Below are 15003 nucleotides of genomic sequence, written 5' to 3' on the forward strand. Positions count from 1 at the left end.
ATATATGATGTAATATTCAAGGGACAGACCCTTCAGACTGTGGGAGGGTTGTAGCTCTAGGCACTTCTGAAACAGGAGAAAGTGGCTTTAGTGCTTTGGGTTAAACCATGGAACTCTTTTCTTGTTCTGATTTCAATTCAATAATCTATTTATCAGAAAACAACCCTCTCACATGTTGACCTTTGGTAAAATAGGCTTTATTCAAGGTTCTTGTTATGCTTAAAGTTCACAGAGGATATACTATATTCTTTACACATAACAAAGAATGTAAACCCCAGCTTCAAATGCAAAGCTCAATTCAGTGCTGGCTGGGATTCACAAAGCAATTCCTTCATGACGGTGAAAGCACTATAAACTCGGGAAGCTAATTTTCAATAGTGGCCCCTTAAATTGCACAGTTGGGCATGTAAAAGCACTATTGTGTCTATGCTAGCATGTGGAAGATTTGAAAGCTGGGGTCACATATAGTTGACTTTTGTTCATTTACAAAACAGTTTCACAGAATCAGGACGGAAAACAGAAAACACATACAAGTCTTTGGATACATCACCCTTCACTTTTTTTTCCTAAAATATCAGAATAATGATGTCACTGGAGGGGAGAGGGGTGGCAGTTGTTGGAAAAAATGCCAAGAGTGTCCCTGATGAGGAGAGGATTTTGTCTGTAGAATCTGGAGCTGTTTAAAACAGGGATGTTCCCATCAGGACTAAGCCCCGTCAGTTTACTGGAAACCCTCCACATGAGATCTGTGCATTAGGCTCTAAAACAAGGGTAAGTGTTGTGCAGCCAAACAGATACACACTTTCATGATTTATTCACCGGTACAGCACAATTGCCTGGCATGTAGGGTCCTGCAACAGTCCTGGACAGGGCTACAGGCGTGTGAGATTGTTACAGAGGGTGCAGGGGGAGGACCAATGGACCCAGTTTGACAGGTCTGTAGAGCAAAAATGTAATCTCTGCCTGAAAGAGCTATGATCTGCTGCTTAAGGGGTATGACAAGCCAGCCTCCTGGAAAATAGCACTGAGTCCTTTGCAAAGGAATCAAATAAGGAACAAGGCTATTACCTCGTGTCAAACTGTGTCTAATAAAGAAATGGAAATCCCCTTCCCTGCCACAAAGACCAAGCAGAGCTAGGATCATGCTGTGTGACACAAATAAATGAATAGCAAAACAGAAATGGAAAAACATGGGCCAAAACATTACAAGAAAATATCAGATGCTGAAATGATTGCCTGTCTTAAGCAATAGACTATAACAAAACATATGCTTCAAATACAGTCTGGTTGTGTAATCTAGTTTTGCTATTACACAGAAATAGATTTGGGACCATAACTGTTAAATTCTGTGTGTATCTCCCTATTTTTTATATCACATTAGGAAATAAAAGAAAGCCAATGCCAACAAATATCTGCACCTGGGGAGCCTTGTAACTGTTCATTACCAGAGATATGAGGCATTAGCAGAGACTATACAGAGATGCTAGCACATCTATCTTTCCTTTGCATTGCACTGTTAGACATTCCTGCTGTCTCTTGTTCTTCTACTAAGCTTTGATGGCCCAAATCTGCATCCCCCATCTTGAAAAGCATCATGAAATAAGCAGGACTTCTTATCAGCACCAGGACACATCTGCATACAACTTGCATGATCTGGCCCTTGCAGGATTGTTCTCTCTGTTGTTATATGAGGACATAATGTCCAATTTACTGAAGTCCAGTTTACTAATCCTGAGCTATTGTTTGTTACTGAGAATAAGTGTTACTTTTGCACTCTTTTTACTCTCTCATTTTCTTTCATTCCAACCTGGTAAGGATTTAGTGAGCATTAGGAACAGTGAAGAGTAGTTTTCCTAGGGGATAATTGAAATGAACCCCCCTGTGGATTCCCTTGTCATATGCTGTTGGGCTTGAGACACAGTTGCTCTATGTGCAAGAGCAGTAAAAAAGATGACCTCTTCTACACAGTTACCTATTTTAGTGTCATTTGTAGCTGTCAAATGCTACTGAAACTCTTTTACTGGCTCAGAAGTTACAGGCACACACACGTAGCACAACGGCACAAGCCTTATTTCCTTAGGAAACCATGGCTTTTCCCATGTCGCAACACACGGGCTCTTCCTTCGGTTTGGTATGCGTTTTGGAAAGGCTTCGCAGTCCCGCAGTGTCATCCTTTGAAGTTTCTCCGGCAGATCTTCGAAGGCATTTCAGCAGCTCTCACTGCGGTACCGGTCAACGCGTGACCTCTCTGCCACCTCCCTGGTCTCTTCATTTTGCGTCCCACGATCCCCCCGGTGCATCAGAAGCCCTTTGGATGTTACCGAGGACACTCTGCAGACGGGAATAGGCAGCTCTCCCTCCCACCGGTGCCTGCTGCGAGCTCGGCAGCTCAGGGCTGCTCTCAGGTCCCAGGCTAAGCTCCGCCTGGGCCGCCCTTGCCGGGCTGCCACTCCCGCACCCCGAGCGGCCGAGGCACGGTACGGGGGGGACGAGTCACCCCGGGCTGCCCTTGGCGGCTCCTGCCGAGGGCACCAGGGAAGTTTTCTGGCGAAGGGGAAGGCAGACAAGAGGCACGGGCGGCGAGGCGGGGGCGGCGGAGCGCGGGCAGAGGCGCGCCCAGCCGGAGGGCCCGGGGGGCCGGGGCCGGGCCGAGCCGGGCCGGGCGGGGGCGGAGGAGGGGGCACGGCCGGGAGGTGGAGCCGGCTGCGCTGGCGGCTCCGGCGCTCCGCGGCTGCCGGGCACGGGGCGCGCACGGCAGTGGGAGCCCAGCGCCGCCGGGAGCCGCCGCCGCTCGGTCCGCCCGCCCGGTCCGTGCCCGGAGCCGCCGCCGCGGGAGCCGCCAGGTAACGGGCGCGGTTCCGCTCTCGGCGCCTGGCTGGGCGCGCAGCCTTGCTCCGGCTCGGCACCCACCGCCCTGCCGCTGCCCCGGGACGCTCGGGGATGCCGACGGGGGGCACCGCGGGGGCGGCTCGCCTACCCCGCCGCTGCGCTGTTCCCTCGGGGGAGGGGAGGATGTGCGGGAGAGCCGTGACTCCCCGGGGTTCTGGGCGTGCAAGTTAGTGGGGCTGAGAAGCCAGCCCGCCCGCCAGTACCGCCGGCACGGGAGCTGGGGGAGGGAGCCCTGGCTGCCCGAGCCAGCTGAACTCGCCCCGCTGGTAACACCTCTCCGGGGTCGGGCCCCGGGAGCGTCCCCGGGAGCCTCAGAGCCTGCCCTCGGTATTTCTGTATTCTGTTGCCTCCGCCCCGACACCCCTCCCTCCGGGATCCCTCTTACCGTAAAGGCAAGCGGAGGAGCCGGCGCGCCCGGAGGCTGTGCCCGGAGCGCCCTGCACTGCGCCTGTCGCGTGTTGGGGCGTGCCACCACCCCTGAAGTTCGGATGAGGAAGGTGGGGCAGTTACTCGTGGTTTTTATTTCAGCCGGGTCTGGTAGGAATTTTCTCTTTCACACTTTGCTGATCTTCCATCCCGCTACCCTGGGTTAGTGCCCGCTCTTTAACACAGATTTACAGCTGCAGCAACATGTTAGCGAGGTACCACATGGGGGTTCTGCAAGCTGAACTGGGCACTTCAAGTTTTATCGTAACTTTTGTATTTAAAGGTTACAGTGAGCGAGTAAATAGCATTTTTCAGATGTGTTGTTGTATTTGGGTGGTTTTCTGTGAAGTTTGTTTGGTAATCATAATTTTTTTTTTCTCTAGCACTTCTTTCAGCAATTAGCAAGCTCGGCCTGATTACTGCTTTTTTTTCTATAAGATAAGAGCAAATTTGGACACAGTTAAAAGACTCCATGCACATAATTCACTGAATAGCCAGTGGCTACCAAAGTTGGTTGGGCAGAAGTGTGCTGGAGATGGTTGTGTGCCTGGCAGGATACATGCAAATTGTGACCGTGGGCTCGTCTTGGACTTTTGCTAGTGGGTAAAAAGTGTGTGGAGTTGTTAAAGAGTTGTCTTAATTCAACAGGATGTATGCAAGTGTTTGATGGATTCTACCAGTAAAATGCTTATTTTGATACTCAGTGTTTTCCTAAGGAGCAGCAGTTGTTCTGTCACAAAAGTATAGAAACTGAGAGCAAACGATAGGGATGTCATTCAGAGAAATAGATACATTCTGTATTTTTTTCATAATTTGGGGGGAACCTTTCAAATTTGCCTGTGTAGCACAATGTACAGATGCGCTTCTTTATTATCTTCTTCCACTGAGGTATTTTTATAGTATGTTAAAATGATTCGAATGTTTGACCCTCCTTGGAAGGCAGTTAATGTTTCTGTGTTTGTTGTGGCCGAGGTACAGCTTTTGTTGGCGTAAGCTGAAATACCATGTGATACAGTTGCCACGAACTCAAGTGTAGCGGGGTGAGGAGAAAGGAAGAACTGTAACTTCTCTGAGATGTTGCAGGCTGCCAGCAAAATCCACACAAAATTTCTACCGTTTCTGCAAGGCAGACCTGTGCCGCGGCTTGTTCGGCTGCCCGCGTTGTGTGTTTAACCCCGTGAGGTCTGCAGGTGGACGGGCGGGAGCCCTCGGGAAAGGGGCGGATGTCAGCCCGCGGGGGAACGGGGCCGCGGTGGGAGACGGGGATCGGCGGCGCCCTGGGCAGCTGCGGCCGGGGCCGGGGCCGGGCCGGCTCGCAGGGGAGGGCTCGGGTGGGTGATGCTGGTGTTTTCCACGAGAGGGCTTTCTCGCTGTGCGGTGTCAGCGGCTCCTCGGCAGAGCCCGCGGGGCGCCGGCAGCCCCTCCGCTCCCTCCTCCATGCGGAGGAGCAGAACGGGCTTGGGGGTGGTTTGCGCTCGCAGGGTGTTCCAGATTTCCTTTGTAAATTATGGGGAAATCCCTTTATTACCCCTGAGGTGTAAGGATAACACATCCTGGGAAAAACACCAGTCTTCAGTTTCCAGGCTCCCTTAAAACTCAGAACGGATCCCAACAACTTAATTTCCCCACAGTGGAAACCGAGAAGAGGCTGAGTGTGTTTCTGACAAAAGAGGAGAGGGGTTAGAATGTTTGCATCCTCTCGCAGATGATGGCAACGAAGTACTCTATCCTGGCGTGATCTCATTTTTGGCTGCTTTAACATGTATTATACTTCTCAGGGTGGGGCTGGGCGAAAGGAAAACAGGAATCATTGTGCGAGAACGAAAATGCTGAGCTATCTGCAAGTCCTTTGCCAAGTTGTCTGTGTGCTGTTTCAAATAATTTCACACGCACAGCGTTGCAGGTCTGTTTTAAAAGGCAGAAACTGTGTCTGTAACTAGCAATAATATTGCAGTTCATAAAACATGAGAAACATCTGTTACTGTGACTTCAATTTGTTTCTCTCTCCTTGGAATAACCGAGTTGACAGCTCAGTCAGGTTTAATGTCCTGTGCTAAACCTTTGGTCGTGTGTCCCACGGCTAATTCTGACTCACAGAATCAATAAACCCAGCTCCTGCTTCACTGCAGCAACTCAGCAGGGGAGTGGGAAGGGCTTCAAATCACAACAGCAGATGCTGGGGGACAAATTTGGGCTTCTGCAAACCTAGGCCTATCATGTGCCCTTGCCACTTTCAGTGCGGCAGAGCTGGCTGGGGTCTCAGCATTAGGGCTGAGTAAGTGAGGGAGAGGGTCTGCACTGCTGTAGGGGCTGTATTTTCCCTCGTAGCACCTTTTGTCTTGCCTTAATCTATCCCAGGTTGAATACTGTAGGCAGTTGAAGCAGGGCCATCTCATGCTTTGATGTGTGTTTATTGGCTTTAGCAACTCATTCCTTTGCCATTTTTTTTTTTTCTAAGTTGGTTTGGTCTCTTCCCACCTCACCTCCCCCCTCAAAAAAAAAAGAATTAGAGCAGAGGCAAAATGTGAATGAAGTGACTTTGTTTTTTTTGTGAATGGGTTCTCTTGCATTGCCCCTGCCTTCCTTGCTGCCTTCTGTAAGATCCTTTCATAATTAAAATATTACGACTATGCTTACAGTAGCCCTTCACTTGTGGCAAGGATCCTAATTTGACGTCAATGAAAAAATACTAGTTTCTGGCATAAGGGCAGATGACATTTCATCAGCTAGTGCATGCCCATTTTTTTTTTTTTTAACCACAGTGCTAAGACCATATGGACAGATAATGAGTTTAAGCTGATAAACAGCTTACAGATTTGCCCCACTAAAGGACTTTCTTCCTAGAAAACACATTTTCCTTTAAAATAAATAATGAAGTTCCTGTGTTTTTATTTAATTATCTTGAGCCCTGTCTGTTCTCACCAGGCTGCAGGAAAACAGGCACAACTGCTCTGGGGACAGAGGCTACTGGATTTATGGGGCTATAGGTCTTAGAGGAGGAAAGACATGAAAAGTTCAGATGCTACAAAATTGAGGCCTAAGGGGCCTGATGTATCTAACAAAGCAGATGGTGGTCCAAGTTGTATTTAGAGAGTTTCATGAGGTAGTGCATAGTTCTTGACATCTTGAAGATGAGTCATTGCATGAGGTGGTAGTAGGTCCAAGGTCTGCTTGGGAGTTATAATTAAAACAGATGGATATCTATACTCCTTGCTAATCCTGTGAGGCTGCTGAGGCAGTCCTTGTCTGGGAATATTGTTGCAAGACAATCCCTGCTTTTAGTTTTTCAAGAATTTTTGACTAATTTCAGTATGGTTTGTTTGTTTGTTTAATTTAAACTGACTTATCAATAAAATGGATCAATTTTTCTTGTTTTTTTGGGGGCAAAAAAACCCCACAAGTAGTACTGTAAGAGTTGAAAAGTAACTTGTTTTGGGAAGGGGTAGTCATTAGTTGTCACTTTAAAATAATAACTCAAAACCAAGTAGTGCATTTGCATGAGAGGGCAAAGCCTGTGTATTTCTCCCTCAAGATGCATAAAAATGAGCTGTTTCAGATCTGAACGTGCTCATTCCCTTTTAAGTTACTTCTTATATGTTCTCTTTTTTTCTTCTTTTTTTCTTTTTCCCCCTGGAAATAATTATTAATTTTAATTGGAACTGGCAAATAAAGGAAGAAAATGGTTGCACAGAAAAATCAGTACAGACAACTCCATTCTTTCTCATGCTGCTTATTCCTTGTAAAATTTTCATATTTTGTGCTGTCCCTTCCCTTCATGCCATCCACTTCTCGGCACTGGGAAGGTGATCGGACTTTAATTGTATTTCATGTGAGGATGTATTCCAGATGGCTAGAGCTTAGCTTTCTGATGGTCACTGCTGCCTCACTGGTAACTGGTACGGCAGCCAGGTTGCATTTGGTCCTACCTTAGGTCATGACTGCACAGTTCAGCATTCCTCGGGTGTCCATTCCTTCCCCTACACCTACATTTCTTATCTTTTCATTGTTCAGCTTCCAGACTGGTGAATGGGTTATCCCATCCCATAGTTTCATGGGATGTGGGTGAATTCATTGCCCACCAAATGGTGGATGGGTCTCCTCCCCACCCAAGCTCTTGTCTTGGAGCATTTCACAGCTGCTTTGCTGTTTATCATTTGTGCATTGGTGAAGATCCGTCATGGGCTAATTTCGTATAAATTGTCTGAGACTGAAAGAAGTGGCTATAGGAAGGCAGTGTGTTGATCTTTTCCTGTTAACCACACCATCTGCTAAACCAGTTTGTCAGCATGTTTTTATTTATTTTTGCACAGATAAAATTTAAAGAAACAAACTATGATAAAGATGTTTTGCTCTTACCATGGGATTTGCTTCTGCACCTCTGCCACCCTCTGCTCTCTACCAAGGCTGTCCTTCACTGGTCTTCCTTGGAGCTAGAGGCAGAGAGGCTCACCATCCTGGTGAGTTGCATATGTGTGGGGTGTTCTGGATCTGAATTGCCTCTGCAGGTGTGTTGATACAGGAAGCTCCAGATGACCAAGTGCCTAATGTGAATGCTGCTTTTCTGGTGGACTGATATGCAGCAAATACTGCATGACAATTGAGACTAGTCATGTGGTGTCAATTTATCCTCACCAAGTTGATTTCAAAGGAAACCATAACCAGTATGTTGTCATTGTCCTGAGATGTTGGAAGTGGGGTTTTGACTGTCACAGGTTTTTAGTAAGGATCTTGTTTCAGCACGGGATCCTTCCTGACCATATGGTCCTTCCAACAAGGACTCCAATGACTGATAAGTCTCTGAGGGCTCTTGTGTTTTGGATGGTTGTTTTTTTTTGTTGTAGCTGTTTTTTGGGGTTTTTTTCTATAAGGATCTTCCCTTTGCTATGTGTTTGCTAAATAAACCTGGTCTAAAATGGATGTTTCCTGCTTCTTGAGAAATAAATTAAAAATCACTGTAGAAGACTCAATTTTTAAACTCAAATGGAGTTCAGATTTTTTAGACCAGTCTATCACTTCAGGCAGAAACAGAGGATGCTTTTGATCAAATAAATAATGCTGAAACTGAATCTCATCTGTATGCTTGATACTACTTGGTTATCAAAGGGCTGCATGATTATGTGAATTACGGCTTAGTTCTGAGTTTGTTTAGTAGCTCAGCTTCTGATCAACTGTGTTTAGTGTATCTCTGTTCCTGCCTTTCTGTTGCCCTCACTTAGTTGGTGCATGGCCATGTTAGAAAAGAACTTCATTAGGTCATTTCTGGTGCTTAGTGTGATCTGGAGTTTGTCCTGGTAAGTCTTCTGGCAGCAGTATAACCAGTACCCTCTTTACCCCTGATGCTGTGGTGTTACTGTCAGGAAAAAACCTTATAGTGGTTGTTGGTTCTGGGGAAGTGGAACTAAACCAAACTGCTAATGTGAAAAGTCATGTAGTATAGCAGAGATAATAACAGCTCTTATATTTTTTCAGACTTCTCACTCGAGCTGTAAACAGCTTTAAATACATCTTACACCATCCCAGATATCAGGAAAGCCCACAAGACAGATGAGTGGAATGGGGTATGGGGCTGTATGGTGACTTGTTGGCTGTGGGTCAGTGGCACAGCCTGGTAGGGGCTCAGGAGCCTAGAGGCCCCGGCTGCAGCTCAGGTTATGTATATTGTGCATGATTACTGCACTGACTGTTTCTGCAGCTCTGTGCTGCTCCTAAGGCTCAACACTGAGATTGTAATGCTAGCAGCTTTCTTTTCATGGCCCAATGCCCAGTTTGAAGAAGGGTGATTTTGGTCATGTTGCTAGACATACGTATTTATGGCCCTGTTTCATCTGTTGAATTTAATCTGTTGGGGTATTTTTAACATTATTATGGAAACAGTTACTATATTTACTCCTTACAGAAAGCTCAGTGTATGACAGTCTAAGAGGAGAGAGTTCTAGAGTAATAAATATTGCACTAAATGATGGTGTCTACACTTCTTCAGGAAAAATGGTCTAAATGAACTGACTGGCAGTTTGCCTATTCCTGAGGCATGGACCTCACAGGGCACCCAACTGGAACACTCTATGCTGGGAAAGCAATGGTAGAGTTTGTTCTTGGCTCACTTGATAGCACATCTCATTTTCTTGGGGAGGGAAAATAAACCAGATCTTCTTGTACAGAGGGAGCTTGTGCCTGTACTGGACTGCTTTCTCAGACCTGCTGAGAACCCGTTTCCCACGGCAATCTTTGGGACCTGTGGGCACCTTTCAGATGAAGTCCTCAAAACCTGTTGCCAGTGTAAAAGAGATAGTAGGATTCCCACTGAATGCAGTCAGTGGATTTTGGAATGGCAGTCGGTGTCACTGTTGCTGATGTGCTTATTTCTGTAGTCATTTGAAACCAGAATGTGTTTTAATGTCAGTCTTGCTGATAAAAATTGATGGAGCTTAATGGTGGTAATAATGTGGTGGGTACACCGTGGGCATGTGTTAAAAATAATGGCAAATAAAGGATTGAATGTCTTGGAATGTTATTGAGAGGGGTGAACTTTGGATAGGATGTATTTTTGAACTGGTGACTACCCTTTGTTCCTGTTAGTGTCAGAGAGGATTCTCAAAGCTGCTTGGGATGAGGTGCTTATTTTGTGTTCATCAACAGAACTTTTCCTTCTGATGGGAATATGGCATGTAACAGGGATCTTTTAGAGTTACACCAGGCTGTTTTGCAGAATAAGAGACAGGAAAAACTGAGAGATAATTCTGGAAGTGCTTGAGGCACAGTGCTGGAAGCACCAAAAGATCTCTTTGCTTTGGCTGCCTAAGAATTGAGAGTGTAATACCTTGCTGATGTGATGAATCACTCTGGGTTCATAGGATTGAAAAAAACCATGCAAAACTGATAAGGATTTCAGCTTACAGTGATGCTTTGTTAATTAAGAACTGTTTATCTTCTTTTAAATGTTAAGGGAAACATCAGTCAGGATCAGCAGTCTGATGTGATTAAGAAAGAAAAAACAGAAAAGACACAAAACAAAAGAAAAAAACTACTTAATCCAGCCAGTCTCTTGGAAGCCTTATTCTATCTCCTCACTGTGCTGAAGGGAGCAGAAGGTTTTGGGCTTCACATTTTGTGTGTTCGTATTTTGATGCTGCAGTGGGGAAGGCTTGGCAGGAGAAGAGTTGGAGTTAGTTTAAAAAACAGTAATTTTCTTTGTTAATGCTGGAGCAGATAGTTCCAAGTTTCAGTTTGTAGTGGATTTCTTACAGTATTTCTGTAATGTGATGCTTTTGGGAAGTGCTTTGAAGCTCTGTACTAGCCTTGGGGAGCAGAGGGCCTTGGGAGGGGGGTTGGACTCTCACTCCCAAGTGCTCTCACTGATTTTACAGCTCAGAGCTGAGGTGGGTGAATGCCAGCATCACTAACATCAGCCTGCTGTAGACACTCCTTAGCTCTGGGAAGGTTGCATTGCTTTTCTGAGCATCTGTTTCACCAGCTGTGAAAATGGAGACGGTACCCTCAGCATGTGGGTATGATGATATCTTGTTAGCTAGTCTTGCTGGAGTGCATTGGAACTGTGAAGCATTGTGGGTTGTTGTTGGAAAGTGTGAAGGTTTAAAATGGTGTGAGCCATGAGCTTGCATCTTTGTTAGGGAAGAGAAGTATCAACGGGGATACCTTTGGCAACAGGCACAAAGGGTTTGTGGGAAAGAGGAGAAATTTGCCTGCAATGGAGGGACTTGAGTGAGAATTATGCCTCATTCTAACCCTTTACACAAAATCTGCATGGATTTACTTGGAGCTTTGTAAAGCACCTGTCCAGGGCTGGATTTTTCCCTAATACTGGTTGCATTTCCTCTTGCTGTTTTTCCATCCCCCCTTCCCCCCCCATCCACACACTTGCTTTTTATGATCAAAGCTCCATTCTTTAAAGATATGCCAATGCCTTGTAATAATGCTCAGAAGATCCCCTATGGACAACAGTTCTGATTAGACACTGAAGAATTCTTTAATTCTCTTCATACTTATTACTGTTAGGAGCATTGTGTTGATAAAAGGTGTGGCTTTTTTTCCCTTCCTCTTACTACTTTTTCTTTGGCTCCCCTCCACCCCAGACACTGCACTTATTCTTTAAGCTTTCACTTTGTCTTGTCTTATACAAACTTGGTTCCTTGGTTCTTTCTTTCAATTCATTCTTTTATCTTCTGCAGTGCTCAATGAATGCTTAAAAATAATAAATATTAATAATAGGGCTCTTTGAACCAGCAGGTTCTTTGCAGCTTAAACTCACCTTTTCCTGCTGCTTATCCCCTATTAGAAGTTGCTATAATCTGCAGATTGTAGCTGTAATAAGTTCTGAAGCACTGGCTGGGTTTGTGACAAGCGTAGGATTATAGCTCCAGGTGGGGAAGTGGCAGCAGGAACAGAGAACCTCAAAGGCACAAATATGTTGTTCCAGTTGAAATATTATTAGCAATAAAGGAAGAGAAGCCAACAAAATTTAGTGTGGGGATAGAGCTATTTATCTAGGTTTCCATGGAGTGTCAGTGACCTATATAGGGTAATCCTGTACAGCACATAAAAAAATGCAGTGTTTAGAAGTAGAAAAACATTCTTTCTGGAGAACACAGTTCAAGAAGACTGTACTTTTGGAGATTCTTTCAAGCCACTCCATAGGAAGTGTCTTAAATCAGCGAGACAAGCTATGACATACATCTGGGGCATTACTGTGTTTTCTTTGAATTCCTTGTGGAGACAGGTTTACCTCTCCTCAGAGCTACAGAAGAAAAGGATGCTGTCTGCCCCCGTGCGTAAAATTGACCACATAATGTACAACCCAGGCTCCAAAGCTTTTGCCACACACATGCACAGGCACATGCTCTTTTGGACATCAGCAACGTTTTTCCTGTCCCAGACTAAGGAATGAATAAAGTAAACATGAACGGAGAGTGTGAGGTTTTCTCACCATTCCTCCTTCCCTCTGTTTAACAGCACAAGCTACTGGAGTAGGAGAAAAAGACAGAATCCTGAGTTGTCAGGGCAAATTTTATGAAACCTTATTTGTTTCTTCTATGCCACGTTGCAGTGACTGTACTTAGGGGAGACGAGCTGCTCCTAAGCAGAACCTCTGTTGGATGGGTTGCTTCCAGGCTTATGTCTTCAGCAGAAACCACACTGGTTACTACTTGAGGCTAGGACTGGCTGGGAGTCTTCAAGGAAACAATTTGCCTGCAGAAAATGCTGATTTATTGAAACCATTGCTGCTTTGTGGGAAAGGGTTGGTCTCCACTCGGCTCTGCTTGGGTGAATTTCTTGCATATAGGATAGAATTTCTTAGTCAAAACAGCTAGGAGCCAAGTGGTTTGGGTTTTTCACCTGGGCTGCCACGAATCCAAAAAACAGGGTCCTGAAAGCAAGTTTCCTACACACCAGAAATGCCTGTCCTAACCACAGAACAGATGTTCTAGAGCACATGGGTTTATGTATGAAGGGTTCCAAGGTGTATTCTAAACTTTCATCCCTATGTGAAATAAAAAAATATTTCAAGTCCCAAAAAGTGTGGTTCCCTCCAAAAGCTGAGTTCCCATCCAGGTGTCCCTGTGCCTTCTTCAATGGCCTTGCTGTCTTTCCTCACTAGTTCTGCAGGTTTGTATCTCCCCTGGATGTGCTCTTATGGAGTGGAGTGAAGAATCTCTGAAGACCTTGGCAAAGCAATCAGCTTGCCAGTGACAGGAGGAGAACGACTGACCCTGAAGCACTGCTGGTGTATTTTGTCAGGGTCAAGGCTGTACAAGGCTATACAGCTCCTAAACCACTGCTTCCTCTGAGGAATATTATTAGAAAATCACCTCAAGCAGCCAAGGAAAATATAGCTGAACAGTGCTGATATGTTTGTGCCTGGGCCATTGTTGTTGGGCCGGGTTGGAAAAATAGTGCTTAGGGCAAGAGAGGAACAGCTTGGAACAGGATGAAACACTCTTGTGCTGATTTGATTGCAGCGAGCTCAGCAAAGGCAAGGCTAACACATGGTTTCAGTAATAGGCCTCTTTCTTCCAACTTCTTTCCTTGTATTTTATGGAGAGGAGAAGAAAGTAGTCCTGTCTGGATCCTTTCTTAATTCTCCTTGGAGGGTAAGGAGATAACAAGAAGAGAGTCAAGAGGGGATCTCAGCTGATCTGGGTGCATGCTTAGCAAGGGCGTTTGTTCTCTGTGGTTGTGCTCTGCACCACCAAAGACCCTGACTCTGGTTGTTCCAGTGCAGCTCAGCTCCCTGAACTCCCTGAATGGTGTGCTCTGTGCTGCGTGGCTGCCAATGGGGGCTTTCAGGGGATCCTTCTGTCATAAAAGGTGGGATGGCAAAATTGAGGTGTGCACTCCAGTACTGATTATATGGGGAGGCCACTCTGCCTTTACTTTGTATTTTGTTCTTGCTGTTTTTAGAAAACAGGGGGGGGAAAAGGCTGAGGGTTGAAGCTTCATCATTGCACAGACAAATACAAAACACTCCTCTTAAAGGCAAAAAATTCCAAGCCCTTGCTGTGTATTTGAGGTTTAAATAATGGGAGTTTCCTGTTTCAGAGAAGTCAAATTCATCCTCAGATGGCCTCCACTAAGCTGTTTTAAGAAGACTTGTGTTCGTCTTGTGGTAGATGAGGAGTCTGAGCTTGCCCCTTTTGTTTCACCCCTTCTTTTCCTTCAAGTGAAATTAGGAGGCATAAGGTGTGTTTACAGCATACAGAAGCAGCAGTGGAAGGCCTGACCTAGAGGAAATCAGAACCAGGATTACCATACAGCTTTTTTTGGATGCAGCATAGCATTTGGATCCACAACAGTCAGCTCTGGAAATCACATAATGTCAGAGCAGTCCTGGATGTGAGACAAGCTCCATTGTGTCTGTCTGTCTGCAGAGATGCAGACCCCAGAGTGTTTGAAATAAAAACACCATAAGCCTTGCTTTTATGTTTTTGGGGTTTTTTTTGTAATAAACAGGCAATACTTATCTTAAAATATTAGATGACAATAGTATCTTAATATGTTTTCACAAAAAATTGATCTAAGAAAAGAAAATATTTCCCTTAATCAAGTGTAAAACCTCTATGGCTGAAATGACAGCAGATTTCTAGTCTTGCTTCTTATGGTTGCAGTCATCAGAGGAACCTTTAAAGGAACCTCTAGGAGGCTGATTGCTAAGGTTCCGTAGATCCCCAGGAAGATAAAGGTAAGCTGCTACCTTTCTTCAGAGCCTTCGACTGTGCTCTCAATGATAGCTGTAATTTGGGAGTTATATGAGGCCTTTTTAATGCCTCTACTTTTTCCCCTAAAAAGTCAATTACACCTTCTAATCCCAGAATGACCGGACTGCTTTGCATCCATTTCACGTCCAAATTCTGCCCATTTTTTAAGTACACCTAATTTATTGGAAAAGCAGGCTATTGATGTAAGACTTCACTCTTCTCTTCTGAATCAGCAATGATGAATTGAAAAAAAAAAATAGGCTAGTCTGAAAATAGTTCCAGCGAGCTGGGATCTTACAGATATGATTGAGTTACTCTGTAAATTTGTCCCGTTGAGATAAAGTCAGGCTGCACCAGGATAGTGTTGCAAAGGGCTTGCCATAACCCAGAGCAGGGCTGCATGCTCCAGCTGTTCCCTGAGACTGGCTTGCAAAATCCTTTTTGTGGCTGGAGTATTGTATTCTTGTTGACTTCAATG

At 45.3% G+C, this 15003-nt stretch overlaps 1 protein-coding gene across 5 annotated transcripts in view; it reads left to right on the forward strand.

The window, feature by feature from the left end:
- TSPAN18 (tetraspanin 18) overlaps positions 1-15003 on the forward strand; it is a 131058-nt gene that overhangs the window by 6962 nt on the left and 109093 nt on the right. For 2 of the 5 annotated variants that reach the window (XM_069017184.1, XM_069017191.1), the window contains exon 1: positions 2722-2843. The exons of 1 other annotated variant lie outside the window; for it this stretch is intronic. The gene's annotated coding sequence lies outside the window, so the exon portion shown is untranslated. Of the gene's footprint in view, positions 1-218; positions 2478-2721; positions 2844-3143; positions 3387-15003 lie in introns of those variants that run through there. 2 more of the 5 variants (XM_069017189.1, XM_069017185.1) reach the window with 2 other exon arrangements.

The sequence above is a fragment of the Aphelocoma coerulescens genome, chromosome 5, assembly GCF_041296385.1.
Source record: "Aphelocoma coerulescens isolate FSJ_1873_10779 chromosome 5, UR_Acoe_1.0, whole genome shotgun sequence".
In the NCBI taxonomy this organism is placed as follows: domain Eukaryota; kingdom Metazoa; phylum Chordata; class Aves; order Passeriformes; family Corvidae; genus Aphelocoma; species Aphelocoma coerulescens.